General features: G+C 53.8%; 1 protein-coding gene and 1 pseudogene across 1 annotated transcript in view; one reads left to right on the forward strand and one right to left on the reverse strand.

Annotated features, from left to right (window-relative positions):
- DOCK1 (dedicator of cytokinesis 1) overlaps positions 1-4,972 on the reverse strand; it is a 380,982-nt gene that overhangs the window by 314,223 nt on the left and 61,787 nt on the right.
- Positions 142-257, forward strand: LOC112480519 (annotated as a pseudogene).

Here is a 4,972-nt window from a genome sequence, read left to right on the forward strand (position 1 = left end):
AAAAGCCGGGTGGGGGGTCGAAAACGGCTGGTGGCAAAAAAAAAAAAAAAAAAAGACGTGGTTCCATAGTGCAGCAGTGAGTATGTCTGCTTTACACGCAGAAGGTCCTGGGTTCGTGCCCCAGTGGAGCCACCGTCCATCGTCCACGGCCATGCCACCCTGAACAAGCCCGATGTCTGATCTCGGAAGCTAAGCAGGGTCGGGCCTGGTTAGTACTTGGATGGGAGACCACCTAGGAAGAGCAGGTGCTATAGGCGTGCACGCACAAACAAACAAGCAAACAAATAAATAAATACATAAAAGAAATGGCCGGAGGCTACCCATGAAGAGGATATCCGAACCGTGCGACAAGCCGCTAACAAGGACATGCCAGCACCCCTGCCAGGGGCAGGGTTACTACAGCGGTTCCCAGGAGGAGAGACAGTTCAAGCTGGGTCTCAGGGGACGCCCACCTCAATGTGCACACATTCTGCGACCTTCAGCACTTACTAAGATGTCTCCATCACTCAGGCGCCTAAGCTGGAGACGGGCAATGCCTTCCTTCCTCCTCCTGGCCTCACGCATCGGGACCACCGCGGCCGCCTGTACCTCGCCCAGCACGCATCAGGACCTCCGTCTCATTATCGCCAGGGCTGCACCTCGCCCAGCACACATCAGGACCTCCGTCTCATTATCGCCAGGGCTGCACCTCGGGGCGCACGCATCACCACACTCCGTCTCATTATCGCCAGGGCTGCACCTCGCCCAGGACGCATGTACCTCGCCCAGCACGCATCGGGACCTCCGTCTCATTATCGCCAGGGCTGCACCTCGCCCAGCACGCATCGGGACCTCTGTCTCATTATCGCCAGGGCTGCACCTCGCCCAGCACGCATGTACCTCGCCCAGCACACATCAGGACCTCTGTCTCATCATCGCCCTGGTCCTCAACCAGGGCGATTTGGTCCCACACCCCCAACCAGCGTCTGGAGACATTTCTGACTGTCGCATTGGGGAGTGCATCTAGTGGGGAGAGAGGCCAGGGACTGTGCTCAACACCCGACAGTGGGCAAGACGGCGCCCACCGCCAGGCACCCTCGGCCCCGACGTCAGCGGTGCCGAGGGGGCTCTCTCGCTCCGGCCCCAGGCCTCTCACCTAACTCCATGACGGCCGTTCCCCCAAGTGCTTCCTCTCTCAGCCTCCCATGCATCCTGCAGACAACAGCCCAACGGCCCTTCGAAAAGCCTGACCAAGCGCTACCCAGTGGCATCCACGCCCCCCAAGCGGCACACGGGGCTCGGCCCAGATCCGCCAGTCCAGCTCTGCCCACGCGTCCGCCTCACTGCCCGCCCCGCAAACCACAGCCACCGAGCTTCTCGTAGTTTCTTAAAAGCAAGAGACACCCTCCCGTCTGCTGCCTCCAGCTGGAACCCTGCCCACCTCACACTCTCTGTATCTAACTCCTCCTGGAAACCTCCTTTGAACCCCAAACTATCCCCAATCCGCCGATCTCCGAATATACCCCGTGCGCACACCGGGCTGTGAGAAGTGCGGGTCTGCGGGCTCCCGTGTGCCCAGCTGACCTCGGGCCCTGGCTCAGGACCCACTGTCCCCGAGCCCTGTGTCAACCACTGGCCCCCAGGGCCTGTGACCTCCACAATGATGTCCACGCTAACTCTTATTGTGGGCTGAATCATGTCCCAGAATAAGACATGTTCAAGTCCTGACCCTTGGCACCTACAAATGGGCTCTTACGTGGAACAGGGCCTTTGAAGATGTCATCAAGTGACTTTGAGGTCACCTAGAGTAGAGTGGCCCTATATTCAACATGACCACTGTCCTCATCAGAAGAAGAGACACACAAAGCCACAGACCTACAGGGAAAATACGGTGGAGACAGGCGTTCCCACAAGCCCAGGACCGCTGGCAAGCACCAGAAAGACACAGGACAGGTTCTTAGAGCGCAGTTACGAACCAAATGCTGCGTCCCTCCAAATTTTCACATTGAAACCTCACCCCCAACACGACAGCATTAGGAGTTGGGGCTCTGGGAGGTGATTAGGGTTAGCTGGAGTCATGGGGGGCTCTCGTGCCCCAATAGGATCAGCACGCCTATGAGGACTGAGAGCTGCTTCCCATCTGTCCTCTGCCGTGCGCGGGTGAAGCGAGGCGGCCACCTGCAAACGAGGAGGGGCGTCACCAGACCCCACCACGCTGATACCCTGACCTCGGGCTTCCGAGCTCCACAGCTGTGAGACGCACACCCATGAGCCACCAGTCTGAGGCGTTCTGTGACCGCTGCCCAGCTGGCCGTGACAAGCACCCAGGGGGAACTGTGAGAGAGGAACTTCTCTAAGACGGTACCGAGTGTGGGCCCGTTGTCGGGGCAGGCCCAGGCGGACGCCGCCCCTTCCGAGCGTGGCTTCCTCCCTCACTTCCTGAGGTCTGGGCCCTCTCTCTCCTCTATCGGGACCTGCCAACTGCTAATTCTCAGTCGACTGCAGCCATGCCCTTCATGGCCAGCTTCTCTGAGGCCGTCAGCCCTCGGCTGCCAGGTAACCTGGTCTGACAAGTCTCCCCCGACACCGACATTCTGACCTGGAGGTCGCCGCCCAAACCCTCTCATCCCTGTCCACACGAAGCGGGAGAGGCCGGCAATCAAAGCCCTGACTGGTGTCGACGGCATTCTCGAAGCGACTGCTACAGCCAATGGCATCCCCCCAAACTTCGGGAAAAAAGGAAGGAAAACGAACAAAATATTTTATTGCTTGTAAGAAGCACACCTGGCTCAAATGCTCCCCATTTCCTTAAACTTCATGCTGAGCTACGATGGTCCCCACATCTCACTGGCCGTTTGCTTCAGGGCCCAGAAGATTCCAGGGTGAAGGAGCTGGGGCCGGCTGCCTGACTCGGCCACCGGTCCCACGCAACACTGCAGTCAAGTCACTCGATCCCACAAAGGGTAGAATGAGACGGATCAGAGCCCGAGCTAGAGTCACAGACCGAGACGGATCACGGACCGAGCCGGGGCCGGGCGGGAGGCCAAGGCCATGCAATCACAGTAAACGCAGCCGCCCGGGTGAGAGGTGACCCGGGGTCCAGCCCCAACGGGCCTGGTCACGACTTCCACAGGACGGCAGAGCACACGGGAACGTGGATGCCTCACGGCAAACCAACGGGCGAGGTCTCTGCCCCAGAGAGGGGTCAGCCCCGGACGCTTACGAAAGCACTGTTTACGGAAAGGAAAACCGGACGCGATCTGAAGTGTCCTAAAACAGAAAACTGATTAAATAGCTATGATACAACCATGACGTAATACGTGACCGTGAAAAGCATGTCCTTGAAAAACGCTGAAGGACGTAGAAAAATATGTGCGGGAAAATTTAAGCTGGAAAAGTATGAGTGTGTATATATATGTGTACATACACACACGGAAATATGTCTGTACGTAGTCATCGTGTATCTACGTATCACTCGGGTGCACAGGATGACTAAGGAGAAAAAATATGCAATTATAAAGACAAAATGCTAACTGTGCAATCTACAGGAGGCGAGGTGATAAATGATTATTTTTCTTAATGAACGTTTTGGTGTTTTCACTTTTCTAACGAGATCTCATATTACATGTAAAACTGAGAGTTAAGCACCCAGTCAATGCCGGCTTTAAGGAAATTGGGGCTTCACATCCTCATGGAGACAATGAAGGCAGCACACGCAGCGGCAACTTCACGCGAGGCCGGGAGGTCGGGACGGAGCTGGGAGCAGCCAGGCCTGCAGATGAGGCCCTGCCTCGCTCACAAGTTACCTGCGAAACCTCATTTCCTCATCTGCAAGGAAATCATATTATTTCTGATCCTTATTTTCATCATCCTTAACATATTCAGACAGTTTTTCCTGAGGACAAAAGAAAAATCTAATCTTACAAATTTGTGAGAGGCCATGTGGACCCCCAGATGATAGCTTAGAAATAGTCAAAAAGCAACAAAAGCTGATAAGGAAGAATTTTGGATGAGATACAAGGCAGCTAAGTATAATTCATTTAAAGTCGGGATATTACTTTTAAGGAAATGAAAGCTGTGGTCCTTGGTAGGCAAAACTCACCCAACAACTGCATTTATTGGGATTACGATAGAGTTTATTTCCACCACAGTTTCTTCTGGTGCAGACAAGACAGAAAAGGCATCACAGACGGTTAGAATGCCAACAGATGGGGGGCTGCACCCCAAGGACAGACCCTCAGGAAGGCAGAGTCTTACCATCTGGGTGTCAGCCTCAGCTGGGGGGGCCTCAAATTCAATTAATCTTCACCCCAGTCCAATCCGCACGCCCGTAGAGAAAGCTGCTGAGCACCAGGGGCCTGCGGTGTGACTAGACACTGCGAGAGACGTGGAAAACTAAGGGTATTTTCACACTAAATCGTACAGGAGAAATCGTGGCAGAACCTGAGGAATGGGAAAGAGCCGCGTTTTTTAACTGTGTTTCGAGTCACATTAGCTGTTGAGAAAATTTAGTGCCTGCCAAACGGCATATTATTGTTCAGTGAAATACTTTAGTTCACCATAGAATAAAGGATGCTAGAATAAAACAGAAAATGCCAGAGTGTATCACATGGAACGGAGGTAAGACTATTTTCACGAAATGTTTTTCAGCTTCGTATATACAACACACACGCGTGCACACACACACACAGCAAGGCTCTCTTACTGTGAAGCACGATCGAGTTTCCTTCTACAGAAAGTTCTGGAAGTCTCAGCTCCAGACAGAACAGCAGACTACGCTTAAGTCCCAGGACAGTCGTTTCTAGGATCACCCCACAGAATTGGTACTAAAACTTGTTGAATCGAGTGAAAACTCTGCCTGTGATAACTCTGACTGCAAAGCCCCAAATACCCCAAATCTACCCTTGCAATCAATGAGTGGTCAAGAAACTAAGACACAAAAAGAACGAACAAATAGAAAACAGACCCTCAAATAGAGAGGACAAAAGGGAAA

Source organism: Pteropus alecto, unplaced genomic scaffold, assembly GCF_000325575.1.
Source record: "Pteropus alecto unplaced genomic scaffold, ASM32557v1 scaffold74, whole genome shotgun sequence".
In the NCBI taxonomy this organism is placed as follows: Eukaryota; Metazoa; Chordata; class Mammalia; order Chiroptera; family Pteropodidae; genus Pteropus; species Pteropus alecto.